At 38.6% G+C, this 16,185-nt stretch overlaps 1 long non-coding RNA gene across 4 annotated transcripts in view; it reads right to left on the bottom strand.

The window, feature by feature from the left end:
* Positions 1-16,185, bottom strand: part of LOC112659633 (uncharacterized) — a 52,289-nt gene that overhangs the window by 23,589 nt on the left and 12,515 nt on the right. For all 4 annotated transcript variants that reach the window (XR_003136421.3, XR_007413894.1, XR_003136420.3 and 1 more), the window contains exon 4: positions 3,298-3,747. This is a non-coding gene — a long non-coding RNA (uncharacterized LOC112659633). The remainder of the gene's footprint in view (positions 1-3,297; positions 3,748-16,185) is intronic.

Genomic DNA, 16,185 nt, shown 5'->3' with positions numbered 1-16,185 from the left:
AGATGATGGGATGGCATAAGACAGCTGGTGGAGCCTTAGTATAGAAGCCTCTGTACCAGGTCTGGGGGCTATCACAGAAATTCTTTTTAGGGGAATAAAATAAAAATCAGTCTTTTGAAGGCCATTGTTGTTTTGAGGTTTATGTCACAATCAGCTGAACCCAGTCCTAGCTGAATTTTTCCCATTTTGTCACCATCAGGAATGTCCTGAAGCCTGGATTTTTTTAGTTCCCTGAGAAAGACAACTCAGATATTTTTGTATTTCTAGGCCCTGAGGTTTGCAATCTATAAGGACAAGCCATTAGACACTATTGTGACCAAACAGATATAAGTAATTTTTTGTTTATTCGTATGAGAGACATGAAGGGAAAGGACTCAAGGGGAAAATGAAGGTAATTCTGGGATATTGGATGGATACTTGAGGATTGGGAAATAAATTGAAGTTTATAGTGTCAGTTAGTAGTGGGGATCTGACTTCACTGAAAAGTAGTACCTTTCTGGAAACAAAATTTCACGTGGTGGTGGCCATGTGGATGTTCATGTAGACTACACAGTAGATGCTCTAGTCTTGGGAACTTCAGCAAAGGTCCTAGGTCTGAGCTTGGGATGGAGGGAGAGCTAAGGGTGGCACCATTTCTTTTACCATAGATAGAGAGCATCAGTGACCAAGATAGAACAGTAGCCCCTGTCCCATTTTTCTGGACACCATAGCTCTAAATTTCTTGTTTAAAAGAATGGAAGGAAAGGTAATCCAAGAAGGTGACTTTTTTGGATTTCTTAAAACACTTGTTTTGTGGGGGGCATTAAGCCAGATTTGATTCATTTTGGAATACAAGAAATGTGTTTTCTGGCCCCTCATGGAGTAATTCAGATCATTAGTGTAGGATAGAATGTCCATGATCTCTTTTTATTTTTTCTCAAAGCCTATGAGGTGTTTCTCCATTCAAAATGTACATCTTGTTCCCACCTGCCAAGTATAAAGCATTTAGGATAAACTTTTATAGAAGGAGATGAATTATTTAATAAATTAAACAAATAAATTGAACTTATGCTTTGTGCCAGGTATTGTTAATAGGCCGTTGATTTCATCAGAGTCCCTGGCCTTCTTGGAGCTTACCTTCTAACTGGTGGACAGACAGACAATAAACACAATATATCACTAAATAGAGTATGCTAGAGGATGATTTAGTAGGAATCTTAGAGTGAGGAGACACAGCATACTTTTGTTTCCTGGCTTCATTAAACCCAGAGAGAGGTGAATCTGTTTGTCTTAGTTGAAAATGTACCAGATGAGAGATTTCAATCCAGTGCATTTTAAGAAAATGGCCCTTTATAAGAGAATTCCTGATATTGTCCAAAACAGTACCCTTAGGTATTACTGAAAACTCTGCCAAAAGTAGCAGATTTGAGAAGAAGACATCTGATCCCAAACATTTTGCAGCTTATAAACAGAGCAGCACATTGACAAGAGGTAAAGATGTGAAAAATGGAACAGATGAATGAATTTCTTGCTTTCCTGAGGCTAGGGGCTGTGGTGAACTTGGGGTGTTAGTGACAGTCTCCAAGGAGAGAGATTCATTTCTGTTGGCCTTAGAAATTTTTCCTGTTACACCAAACTTCCTGAAATGTGTACTGAGAACACTTTCATCTGGTAGGCTAAGACTGATTATGTTGTATATTGGCTTTTGTATCAGTCATTGTCCAGAATGAGGATGGCTTGGCAGCTCCTGTTGAGATGGATCAGCTGGATTTAGAGGGTTGGTCTCAGCAGGTGGCTCTGAGAGAAGGGGCTGAGTTGTAGATAACTAGATGTTATAAGAAAGGATAGGGCTGTTAAAAATGTGAGGATATACGGCAAGTTTTCAGGGTCTCTGGCCATTTTGGAAAAATTGAGGATGGAGCAGAAGGACTGGAAAACAGGACAGCTGTGAAACCATTATTTAATATGTTCAGAACTGAGCAGAGCCAGGCCGGGGTGTGCATTCAAGGGATTTGTGGTGCAAGGAAGGCTGAAAATGAGGGTCCTCTCCTTGGAGATCAAAAGGGGCGACTCTGGGGTAAGTTTTGACTTGGAACTGAAGGCTGAGTTGGAGAGATAACAAAGAACATTTAAGGAATTTGAGGTTTATAGGCTGACTCTGAACACTGTCATAAAAAGTCATTTTTATCCATGCCTAAAGGGTTAAAATTAGCTACAAAAATAAACATGTGCTATGCTTTGGCTGTGGCACTACTTTCTAAAGAGAGAGTTTGACTTTATCCTGGATGTGGGTATCTCAGCATATAAATGATCTGATGTAGGCTGACTGCACAGAGTAGGCAGTCTAAAAGTTTCTGGATTTTTAGATTCAACATAGCTATTGATTCAAAGCTGTAGTTTAGTGTCTTGTAACCTTTCTGCCATATTGTCCTCCACTAAGAAATTAGAATATGTTTTCTTTTGGCATAATATATGAAAAGTTCATTTAGAACTCACTTATGTTGTTTTCTTGTCATTTTGTGTGTGTATAGTTATAGTTATATATATGTGACCCTATATTATGTAGTGTGTGAATACATATAGTTACAGTTATATAGTCTATAACTTTATGCTATATAATGTCTATTATATATAGTTATAGTTATATATAGTATATATATGGTTATATACTATAGTACATATGTATAATAAAATTATATATAACTGAACTCTCCATATGAAACATAGTCTTATGAAATATATGGTTATATATGTTACATATCTGTTATATATGTGTTATACATATATACATTTTTATATGTATATGTACATAAATATATATAACTCTAACTATATATATGTAACCATATAGTATTTCATAACTTTAAAACATTTCATGTGCTTTTAAGAAGATTCATTTTCCTCTTTAAAAAGCTAAACTTACAATTTGGAAATGCTATCACTAAGTAGCAGATGCTTGGTGTTTGAGCCACAGGATTTAATTTTTTTCCCAATTCAGTTGAGGCTCTCTGTTCATGCTCCAGAAGTAGTTTAATTTCTCTCCATCAGTAAATACATATATATGTAAATAGGGACACATAAATACATAGGGATATATACGCACACATACATATTCACATATATACCTTTAAAAAACCAGTTGAACATTGGGAACATTGAAGAAAATAGCCTCACTATGTTTAAATATGGTATTTTAGAGCAATTCTCTAATGAAATAATTTGGCACACTTTTCACTAATCTTTTATCTGTCATCACTTTTCCTAATTTTAATATATTTCACACCCAGGCTTGGATTACCAAATTTGAATTAAACTCACCCTGTTTTTCTTCCTGGGGTGATTTCATGACTCTGGGACCTCAAGCTCTTGGATCAAAGCTTTGCTACATCTCAACAGCTGTCTTAACTACTCTAGAGAGAGCAATTTGAGTCCTTCCAAGCACATCAAAGAGAAGGTGTTAGTTTGCCTTTCTCACACTCCTGCTCTGAAAACATCTGCTTCCTGTCTCCCATATGTAGGAGTCCAATGGGAAGAAAGTGCTGTAAGAGAAGGCAATTCTATTAAGAAGATAAATGCCCTCCTGACTAGGTCTTCTTCAACTCTGAAGGATCTTGCCATTTTTCTCTTGGTACATTCGGGAGCAGTTCATAAATCATGTTGTACTAGCAAGGTGCTAGGTAAGGAATCAAGTGGTCTTAATGATTGTCCAGCTCTGCCATGAGATAGTGTTGTCATTTGGGGCAAATCTTCAGTGCTCCATTTCTTCATCTATAAAATGAGATAGTGGGATATTATGGCCTTAAATTTCTTCAAAGTGTTATGACACCAGTCCATTCCTGATTCCCTTCATATTATATTGATTATCTATCTATCTATCTATCATCTATCTATTATACATATATATATATTCCCCCCAGATTCATTGCAGACTTCATTTCTAATCATTACCTTGACTTACAGTCTTTTCTTTGTAAAAATTGAAGTTATGTTTCCTGCATATAGTCAAAACCATTTGAACAAATTTAAACAGAAGATTCAACCAAGTTTTATTTTATTTATTTTACGTTTATTTTATTTATTTTAGATTCTTCTACTGAAGTATCTTTACTTGGTTGAAGAGTTGTCATTACACATTAATGTGCAACAGTGTTGACAACTTGTTTGTGGACATTCACTATAATGTTACAAATTACCCTTTGAAATGAAAAATGTAAGGTAATATGACTAACCACTGAGTGATTATTTTAATAAGTGCAAATATGATTTTCCAAAAGGCATGTTAGTTGGACAGAATAAAAAAGTTCCAGGAATTCCCAGCTAGGATGGAGTGTGATGACCCAGAAACGGGTAAGGTTCTTGAGAAGGGCGGCTGGAAGCCGGCAGAGAAACCCTAGGCATCCTTAACATTTAAAGAGTTGGCAGAGGAAGAAGAGAAGAAACATGAAGGAGGAGAGCTTTCAGTCAGAGAAGCAAGGAGGGAGAAACTTTCAAAAAAGACGGAGTGGTCAGTAGTGCAAAACTTCTAAGGAGGCAGACTAAAATAAGGTTTTAAAGCTGTCTTTTGCTAGAAAGAAATCCACTCAAGCTACAGTAATTGGGGTTTGTTTTAAGCATACTTTATGGAATTTCAGATAAATCCAAGAACAAAAAACAAACACAACTGGACAACAAAAGGACTGGTTGCTGGGACCTGAAAGCCACCAGGGACCAGAGCTATTCCCTCCACCCCTTTACCCACAGCCAACTCTAAGCAGTTGCTTCATTATCTTGTCAGCCAACTCCTTTCTCTGTGGTTTTTTTGTATATGGCCACAGTGGACTCCTTAGTTCATTGCTTCCTAAGCAACTGCTGGATTTCCTTTTTTTTTTTTTAAGATTTTATTTATTTATTCATAGAGACAGAGAGAGAGAGAGAGAGAGGCAGAGACACAGGAGAGGGAGAAGCAGGCATCATACAGAGAGCCTGATGTGGGATTCGATCCAGGGTCTCCAGGATCACACCCTGGGCTGCAGGCAGTGCTAAACCGCTGTGCCACCGGGGCTGCCCTGAATTTCCTTTGATCTAAACTCATATTCATAGGAGAGAGAACCTAGCCAAGCTCTTCATTGTGAGCCTGTACACACAGATCACATATTTCTGGCCTGTCCTATGGTTTGGCCATCTTTAAGTCTCATGTGTTTTTTTGATTTTCAGTGGTGCCTGGGCTGGGAAGTTGCTTAGGTGAGTCTCGTGGTAGAGAGGACATGAAGGTCTACTTGACAGAGCCTGTGAGCCATGGCAGAGCAGGTGAATCTAGAAGGGTGGGAGACTGGCTACTTCAAGTTAGTAGGAGAGGTTCATTCAGCACACAAATTTATCAGCATGTCTAGTAAAGGGTCCATTTGATTTAGTGACTGAAGTGTACATATAATTTTGGAAAAGTGCTTTCAGTAGAATGGTGTAGGGCAGCAATCAGATTATAACAGAATGAAGAGTGATTGGGAGGTGTACAAGTGAGCATTGTATAGATTATATATTTTTGGCAGGGCAGTGGGGCTTGGTGTATAAGGGAAAGAAATCAAAGATAGATACAGATTTGATAATGGACATTTTTAAAAGATTGAAAATATAGAAGTAATTTTGACTTTTTTCTGAATGGGATGAAGGAAAGGTCAAAGATAGAGGATGATTGTTGTCATGGAAGGATACATGTAAGAGACCATGTATTTTGTCATGTAGAAGGAGAGATGTATCAGTGACTTAGGCTGGATTATGCCACAATAATGATAACTCCAAAATCTTTGAGGTTTCTAAAAAAGGGTTGATTCTTATTCCTGCTACATGTTCTACTTTTATTTGCTCGTTATAGTTACCCTGATGGAGCCAAATACTTCTGGTTTCTATGCCAGAAAGGAAGAGAGGTCTGGAGGATTTCCAGACCTGGTCCCAAAACAACCCCTGTCATTTCCCCTTACAAATAATTGGTAAGAATCAGTTAACTCACCTCCAAGTACAAGGGGATGAAATAGTGTGATCTTAACAAGTGCCAGAAAGATGGATAGTTGGGATATTTGTTGAGCAAGTGAGTAACTACAAGAAATAAAATGATGAGGGTGAATGCACATAGCTCAGTGAGTGGCTGCTGAGAAATCAAGGGAATCCTCCTATAAGGCAGAAAGCAAGGTCTACAAATACAGAGAGGGATGAATTGATGAAGGCTTAACACAATATTGGTGACAGAGTAGTGAGAGATGCAGAGAGGGATTGTAGGTTATTCCTAAGAACCTGACTGAAGATGGTGACACTAATCTGCTGATTCATGCCTTTCTCTGATAATATTCATGAGCCCAGATATGGATGGGAAAGGTAGATGATTGGTTGACCTAGGATGGGGTTTTGCTGAGCATGTACAGCAGAAGGACAAGTGTGTCAAGGGAGTTGAGAATATTAGAAAGCCTGTGGTTGAATGATGGGTCATGTGCTCTAGACTAATAGGGAAGTTCCTGTAAAGAAGAAAGGATAGTTGGATTGGAGAAAATAGAGGAAAAGTGTGACATACTAAATATAAAAATATCCATTCCTAAGCATCTACAAATTATTGAAGATGATAAGTTGGTGAGGATGCTTTTGGGGATGGGCAGCATTTATCAGACAGCCTTACTTTCATGGCTCTAAACAATGAGGGCTTTTATTATTCACTTACTAAGAAGAATGGAGGCAGACCATCTGGGGATAGGTCTGGTGACTCAGTGATATTGTGAAGGACCCAGTTCATCTCATGTGTCCACATTGCCAGCCTCAGTGTATTGGCATTCCTTCATAGGCCTGCCACCTCATAGTTGTAAGGTGGCTGTCACTGCTCTAGGTAGCACATCCCCACACGAAAATAAACGTGGAAGACAGGGGATAGGAGATCTTTGTCTTTATGTTTTTCCCTCTTTAATGGAAGAAAATACTCCCTTTATGTCTCTTTGGTCAGAAGGAGGGCACGGTGGACTTGTAGGCCAACCACAGGCTGAGAGCAATGGGGTTTCCCTGACTGATTTCAGGTGGATCATTGCTCATTCCTTGAAACTTGGCACATAGCTGCTTGGAGAACATTGGGATTCTTTTATCAAGCAGAATAGGAGAAATACCTATTGGAGAACTAACAGTGAGTGCCACAGGTAGGGACCTCCCTTCTTGGTAAATGCTGACTGCCTGCTCAAGATGCAAAATATTATCATTGCTTACTTAGATTAAAAAAAAATTATATAGGGGCACCTGGGTGGCTCAGTGGTTGAGCCATCTGCCTTTGGCTCAGGTTGTGATCAGGGAGTCCAGGATCGAGTCCCACATTGGGCTCCTGCGGGGAGCCTGCTTTTCCCTCTGCCTGTGTCTCTGCCTCTCTCTGTGTCTCTCATGAATAAATAAAATCTTTTTTAAAAAGTATAGATATAGGCTGTGACCCAGCTAAGAAATTCTGATCAAAGGAAAGGCATAAAAATATCACGTAAAATTTGAATTTATTTTTACAGAAAGTTGGTTTAACCCCCCATCCCCCCAGTACACCTGAAGTTTCTTGGGTGAAGCTTGTTCTTTGGAAGAACTTCCACTGGATGAGTCAGTGTATATAGCTTTCCTCCTGTCACGTTACTGTAAGTCGAAATGGCTACTAAAATCTAGTAAAAGTCTGTGCCATAGTGCAACCAACAATGCCAGAATAGTCAGTGTTCACTAGTTTTGATTATTCTTTCAGAAACCTAACATGGAAGCTTTTTCCTTGCTTAATTTTTTCACAGAAATGCCAGACAAGATCTATTCCCTAACTGAAGGTCTTTTCTCAGATATTTGAATTTAAATTCCCTGTCCTTTCAAATGTGCTTTACTAGTTCTGCAACGCGTAAGAAGGCTAGAAAATTAGTTTGCTCTCTTTTACTTCTTTCCAATTTGAAGAGGAACAGTACGGAATTGACCAATATTGTTTCCTTCAACAGACACTTATTTTGCAATTTCAATATGAAATGCAGTTTTTAGATGCTTCTTGGTATATAAACATGAAAGACCCACAGTGCCTGCTCTCAAGAAGCTCACATCATTGCTGCTAATGCTGACATGGTGGGTGTGGGTAATTATTTGAGCACATCTTTCCCCACTGCTTGAAACACTTAGTTGTTAAATACCCAAAGTGTTCTCTGGATGTGCTGCCATGTCTTCTTCTTTTTAAAAATATATATATTTTTTCTCCATGCTTGATATAACTGTAGCTTCTTTGTTTTTAAAAACTGAATGGTTTCTTATCTAGGGACTTGAATCGTTTCAATCAGTATAAAATTGTTCGTTTTCCATGGTTTGTTCTCTCTTCATGGATTTCTGGTTGTGAAACTGAATATTGACTTGAAAGATCACATCCTCTACTCTGAGTCTGTAAGTTGCCTTTTTTTAAAAAAAAAGATTTTATTTATTTATTCATGAGAGATACAGAGAGAAGCAGAGACACAGGGAGAGGGAGAAGTAGGTTCCCCGTGGGAGCCCCAATGTGGGACTCGATCCCAGGACCCCAGACCATGACCTGAGTCAAAGGCAGATGCTCAACTGCTGAGCCACCTACGTGTCTCAAGAGTTGCTTCTTTAATGCCCCAGATCTTAGCATCTACGAAATAGGTTTTCTGGGTCTGAGGAAAAAGAGCAGGACTCTGGGTCTTCACCCGGATGTGCAGCGGGTATCCACCTCTTAGAAAGGGCTTGAAACCAAAGGTCATGCTAATAGTGTACTTGATGAACAACAGACTTAACTTTAGAAAAGATGCTGTATTTGAGAAAAGAATTGTAGCAAACTACATGCAGGGTTTCTGAAGGCTGCATGTGGGAATAGAGGATCTTCTTTCAGCACCTCCAGCACCAAATACATTGCTTTCCCATTGCATTCTAGTTGCTCACCTTTCTATTGTTTTCCCCCAAAAGTAAATTATTAGAGCAGCTACTGTTATCTTTGATTGTGAGCTGATCGCGTTCATCAATACATCTTTTATGCTTTGTTCTGAGAGCCAGGCATGCCATGTTTCAGTATTACAATTTGTTCACAATTAGCCTTTTGCGTTACATACTGAAATTATAATGTGAGCTGTTGCCCCAACACATACTTTCCTCACCCCAATTTATAGGCGAAGTCCAAGGGTAATCTGGCACTTTGGCATAATTTAGTGGATACTGATGAGGTTCCTACATTCTCTCCTGGGTCATTAAGGTCCACCATTCATTCCATCATTGAAGACCTACTGCTGTCTTTCAGTTTGGACTGCTGTAACACATGATTGTACACCGAGTGGCTTATGAACAACAGAGATTTATTTCTCACGGTTCTGGAGGCTGGAAGTCCAACTCAAGGCAATGGCAGAATCGGTATCTGGTGAGAACCTACTTCCTGGTTCAAGGGTGGCTGTTTTCCTGCTCACATGGTAGAAATACATAACTCTGGTCCCTTTGTCTCCTTATAATTGGTTTCGTTCTTATGGCTTCATCGCCTCCTAATGGGCCCACCTCCTAAGACCATCACACTGGGGACTAGACTTCAATGAATATGAATATAAATATGAATTTAAATTTTGAAGGGAAAAAAAATAAATTTTGAAGGGACATGACTAGTCCATACAACTCTGTTGGATTAAGGCTTTGCCTACTGTTGTTGTGCTACCTCTACAACATCCCTAGAGGATAACGCATTTGCCAAAGACAGAATATATTGGTTCACTGTGCTTGCTTCCACTGGCCATGATGATCTGCAGTCTAATCTACCCATGGCTCTGGGGACCAGAGTTGTGGGTCACTGCTGTGCTGGTTCTGCCCCCTGGCCAATTTGCTGTGCATACTCAGACCATAGTCTGTCAACATAAAGCTCAGGGGTCCAGGGAGGAAAGCTTTGCTATTTACCAGACATATGAAGCCACCCTCTCCACACTTCCCCCTTTCCACCCCTCCCATAAATGTTTAGTTGACTCTCCCTGCAAACATCCCTTCTAGATCAGCCATCTTTCTGAGAAAACGATGTTTCAGAATTTTAGCACATTTAAGTGTAAATGATATGGTTTGAAGGTAAACATATGTGAAAGTTTGCTTTACCTTGTGCAACAGCTGTTTATGTGAAAAATTATTTGTCAATTGAATTTTTGGAAACATAAATATGTTTTAAAGGCTCCAAGGGAAATTTTTACTTAAAGGAACCCAGCAGTGAGATGTCTAGAAAGTAAAGCCTCTGTTTTTTAGGATACAAATAATCACAAATTGTTTTGTGAATTTGAGAGTTTCTCTCTCTCTATCTGCCTTTTTTAATCTTTCTGGGTGATATTTTGTTGTGTGGAAATTGAGACTCTGTTCTCGTCACACCATTGGGGGTTAGTTTCAAATCATGAGGTAATAGTTCACAGTAGAAACTTGAATTGATTCTCAGAATTAATAAATCAATCAAACTCTGTTTTTGTCTCTGTCTCTTACACATGTTCACACACACATGTGACATAAATATGCTTATAAATTACACTGCATTTGAAGTGTGGAAGGAAGGGAGGGACTGTTTAATTAATTCTGGGTACTGAAGGAGACTTGAGGAATTTTGAAGAGTAAAAGTCATAATTGATAAAATGATTTGCAGATGTTGATAGGAATTGTCTCTGGGGACTGTTTTGTCTCTTGAGTATAGCTATGTGAATTTTGTGGGTTTTTTTTTTTTTACATGAAATGTGAACTTCATTTTTAAATTATAATGATTTTGGATTCTCTTAGCACAGTTGGTGCCATCACTTTGTGCTTGGTATCCTGTGTTTCATCTACCCAGGGGAATTTATCACAGAGTCAAAGCTTTTTTTATTTTTTTAAACTGGCCTTTCTGCCCGAGTATAGTGATGTTTCTATAAAAACAAAAACCTACATGGGCAGGCTCATTAAATCTCTATTTATTCTAAATTTGCCTTTTCTTTTTGATAGTCACTTTGTTGTATTTAGTAACCTAATTACTTAAGATTGTTTAAGAAACTAGAAAGGGAGAATGTTTTATATTCCAGGTCCTTAGACATCCTGCTGCATTTTCCTGCTTCCAGGCAACTAAAGGTCTCGGTAGGAGGATCTGACAGACAACTGTTGTCCATCTAGATGAAATTAGTACCATGTTGTGGCTCAGCACAACTTCCCCTGACATAGAATTTGATTTGTATCTTTTAAGCAGATTGCAGAGGCATGGAGCAATGCAAACAAAACCTAAACAGAGGGTATCAGTTGTATGTCTCCTGCAAAGAACACAACTGTGGCAGAGTGAGAAGTATTGTCTCTATAGCTGCTTTCTATCATCTTAGCCACCTGGCTTTGAGTTCTTCATAGGACATAAAACCCAGAAAGTAACGAGAGTATTTAGATTTGTTTGGATTCCATTTGTGACAACCCAGGGCTTCTAGTATATTTGAGAACAACCAAGCTTCTCATGGAAATACTATCCTTTATGCATTTTGCTAAGCACATCTATAAATAATACTAATTCTGTGATGGTGGTGGCAGAGACACATCATGAACTCCCTGAAATTCTCATTTTCTTTTAAAAATTATTTTATTTTAATTTTAGTACAGTTAACATAGTGTTATATTAATTTTAGATGTACAATGCAGCGATTCAACACTTCCATACAATACCTAGTATCATCATGACAAGTGCTCTCTTTAATCCCCATCACCTATATCACCCATTCCCCCTGCCCACTTCCCCTCTGGTAACCATCAGTTTGTTCTCTAGAGTTAAGAGTCTTTCCTGGTTTGCCTTTCTCCCCCACTTCCTTCTTTTTAGTCTTGTTTCCTAAATACAACAGATGAGTGAAATCATATGGTATTTGAAATCATATAGTAATCTTTCTCTGACTTATTTTACTTAGCATTATATCCTTTTCTCCATCTATGTCATTGCAGATGGCAAGATTCCATTCTTTTTCATGGCTGAATAATATTCCTCTGTGTGTGTGTGTGTGTGTGTGTGTGTGTGTGTGTGTGTACCACTTCTGTCTTATCCATTCATCAGTCAGTGGACATTTGGGCTGCTTCTATAATTTTGCTATTGTAAATGATGCTACTATAAACATAGAGGTGTAATAAAAAGAGGTAAAATATGACACCAAATAACTGAAACATAAAGGGGAGAGAAATAAAGAATGAGTTCTAAATTAAGTGACCATCAGCTGAATATAGACTGCTATAAGCAGAAAATGTTATATGTAAACTGAATGGTAACCACTACTTAAAAACCAGTAATAAGAATGAAAAAAATAAAGAGCGAGGAAGCCAAGTATATTAGTAAAGAAAGCATACAAACCATGAAAGAGAGAAAGATAAGAAAGGATTACAAAACAAGTAATGAAATGGCAATAAATATATATCAATAATTACTCTGAGTGTAAATGGACTAAATGCTCCAATCAAAAGACATAAGGTAACAGAATGAATAAGAAAACAAGATCCATCTATATGCTGTCTACAAGAGACTCATTTCAGACCTAAAGACACGGCAAACTGAAAGTGAGGGGATAGAGAAATGTTTATCTGCAAATGGATGTCAAAAGAAAGCCAGAATTGCAATACTTACATCGGACAATTTAGACTTTAAAACAAAGTCTGTAAAAAGAGACAAATAAGAGCACTATATATTAATAAAGACAACCAAACGAGAAGATGTAACAGTTATACTTATGCACCTAACATGAAAGCACTCAAATACCTAAAGCAGTTTATAACACACATAAAGGAACTTATTGATAATAATACAATAATAGTAGGGGACTCTAACACTCCACTTACATCAATGGGCAGCTCATCCAAACAGAAAATCAACAAGGAAACAGTGGCTTTGAATGACACACTGGATCAGATGGATTTAACAGATATATTCAGAACATTGCATCCTAAAATAGCAGAATACACATTCTTTTCAAGTATACATGGAACATTCTTCAGAATAGATCACATATTAGGCCATAAAACAAGCCTCAGAAAATTAAAAAAGATCGAAATCATACCATGCTTCTTTTCTAACTATGCTATGAAACTAGAAATCAATAACAAGAAAAAAATCGGGAAAGCACACATGGATGTTAAATAACATGCTTCTAAACAGTGAATGAGTCAACCAGGAAATCAAAGAAGAAACCAGAAAGTACAGGGAAACAAAAACAGGCAGTTCTAAGAGGGAAGTTTATAGCAAATACAGGCTTACCTCAAGAAACAAGTAAAACCTAATAAACAACCTAAGCTTATACCTAAAGGAGCTAGAAAAATAACAACTAAAACCCAGAACCAGAGGGAAGGGAATAATAGACTGAAGCAGAAATAAATGATCTAGAAACTAACAAAAAAAGCCAATAGAATAGATCAGTGAAACCACGAGCTGCTGCTTTAAAATTTTCATTTTCTTCAGTAACTACAGAGTAAGGGAATTATTTTATGTTATCCTTTAGCAGGATATTAGTCTAACCCCAATGAAACTGCACAGATGATAATGGAATATTACAACCAATGGGAAAGCAATAGATTAATTCACAAACAGTACTAGGAAAATCAGTTAAAATTAGCATTCTTCTCTTCCACCTCATATATCAAAATGAATCCCAGGAAGGTTAAAGAGTTTTGTGCAAAATATGAGCATATAAAACACACAGAAGAAAATACAGGTGACTAACTTCTTCCATTTGGGCTGCTGTGACAAAAATACCATAGACTGGGCGATTTAGACAAACAAGAGACATTTATTTCTTAAAGTTCTGGAGGCTGGAAATTCAAGATCACAGCATTGGCCAGATTCTTTGTCTGGTGAGCCTATTCCTGCACCATAGATGGCTATCTTCCCATTCTGCCCTCACATCCAGAAAGAGCAAGGGAGCTCTCTGGGATCTCTTTTATGAGGGCATTAATCCCATTGCTGAGGGCTCCACCTTTACAATTGCTCCTCAAAACCCCCATCTCCTCATATCACATTGGGGGTTAGGGTTTTAGCATATGAATTTTGGGGGGACATAAACATTCAGTCCATTGCATTATTAAACCAAAGGATCAGACTTCAAAGCATCAAAATCAGTAGAAGAAATGATGCAAGAAAAATTGCTTTATTTGGCATTCACATTTGACATGCGTTGGAGCCATGGGAAGATGGCTTCTAAGAAGTGTGAAGTCTACTTATTTTCTAAGCTGCAGAAGAGCTGCTGTGTTGGAACTTTCATAGGTGTGATTGTCAGAGCCATGGCTGGTGAAGTAAATAAAGGTGTGTGCCCTGAACTGTGAGCTGATGAAATACCATGTATTTAGCCTTAGCAGTATGTTTTAGATCTGTGGTCTTTTGAAGAATTGTGCTCATTTCAATATTTTTAATTTGTTACTTATATTTCTCTCCTGCTCTTCCTATTAGATTTATGTGTCACAAGTCATCACCTGTGAAATTATAGCAATGAAGAGTGAAGGAAAGGAGAGAAAAGGAGGAAGGGATGAGGGTTAGGAAAATGGGGAAGCAGCTCCTATGCCAAAATGAGGTTGGGAAAAGAGACTGGAGGATAAACGAGCAGGAAAGAGTGAGGGTATGGAGTATGTGGGGGTAGAACTAGAGCTAGAATCTTCATTCCAATCTTTGACATGAACCTGTGGTCCCATGGCTAGGAGCTAAATTCCTCTTCTATCTAATACCTCTGGCTGGCACCCCATGACCCTTGATCCTGTTCCTTGTTGCTAGTCTGTTGCATATGTGCCCTCACCTCTTGGCATTCTTGGTTGGCACCTCTTTCTTAATATTTCACACCTTGGGCCTCTTCTATATTAAGGCCTGAGTCCAGAGGACCTGGACATTCCTCCATGGCTAAGTTGGAAAACCTTCCCACTGTACAGACTGCAGACCCTGTCCAGCTCTGGTTTTCAGCTGGTCTTCCCATGGACACTACTTTCCTGATGTCATTGCCTTTTGCCTCAAATTGCAGTCTTTGGCCAGTATAACCTGCACTTTGGTATTGGCCTCTTCAAGGGCTTCTCTGATGCCTTAACAGATTTCTTGGAGCAGAAGCTTCCTTGATTTCCAGGTTGTCAGAGGGCCATGGTTTTTATGGCCACAAGTCAGGCTTTTGGTTCTTTCTCTCCAGCTTGCTTCACATTGTCCTCCGACTTCTTCCTATTACAACCCTGCCTACAATTACAGTCAGCCTCATGAAGAGTTGGAAACTACCTGGCTGTATTCCTGAGAGCCTAATTTGCTCCTCTAGTTATGCTATCTTGTCTCCCTGGGTGGCTGCCACCCTGAGCAATGGCAAGAACTATGAAATGAGCAGATGGCCGTTAGAGAAGGACATGCCTTCTGAGTGACTAGTGCCCATCAGGGCCGACCTAACTATACAAAAGATGGAAGGAGCTAGTGAAGAGTAGGGTATATCTATTCAAATGGCTAATATATATAATTAACTGGTAATAAGCACTACTATTTCAATCTGCAAGATTTTTATAATATCACAGATTGTTTTGGCTAAATTAATCTTCTTAGGCTTTGCTACAGTATCTGGTGTGAAGGTCATAGTCATACAGTCCACTGGTATAGAAGTACTTTCTCTTGGGTGGAACTGCTGAGACTGGAAATAGAAATTCACGACCCAATTCCAGTGCCAGTCTTGAAAAATGCCTTTTGCAAAAGTGCTTTTGTCAGTTGGACAACCTTACATTTCAAACTGCTTTCCATTATAGCAGGTACTTTATACTGTCTTCATTCTTCAGGAGACAAAAGCTGCCTGCCTAGTATTTTCAAACTGGCAGAGAGAAGCTGGGGTGAAGTTAGATAGAGGTGCATTTCCTCTGAACCGAAAGCTGAACAATTGTCCTTGGAGATTGGCAACTGAGTGTTCAAAAATCTAGCCTGGCCAGCCAAGGCAGTTGAATCTCCAGAATTGTGTAGTTGGCCCACATGGAGTAACCTAGAGGTTCTAAGTGCTTCTTTCTGGCCCTCTCTGTGCATTTTGATTTTGCGTCCTTTAACTGTTTGCCCTTGCTGTTTCCCTTCCCTCACCCCTCGCTCTAACACTTTGTAATATTCTGTGTTCTCTCATGAATACCTCTATCTTGTGGTAGTCTTTTGATTTCTTAGGATGACTTGTGAAACTTCAAGATTAGGAGTCTTTAGTTATGACTTTGCTTTGATCCTGGGCCAATAATTTTCTTTTGAAAGGATATTCTTGTATAAATACATTGAAATTGCTG

Source organism: Canis lupus, chromosome 11, assembly GCF_003254725.2.
Source record: "Canis lupus dingo isolate Sandy chromosome 11, ASM325472v2, whole genome shotgun sequence".
Lineage (NCBI taxonomy): Eukaryota > Metazoa > Chordata > Mammalia > Carnivora > Canidae > Canis > Canis lupus.
Note: the sequence above shows the minus strand (reverse complement) of the source record. Positions and strands in the feature narration are given on the sequence as shown.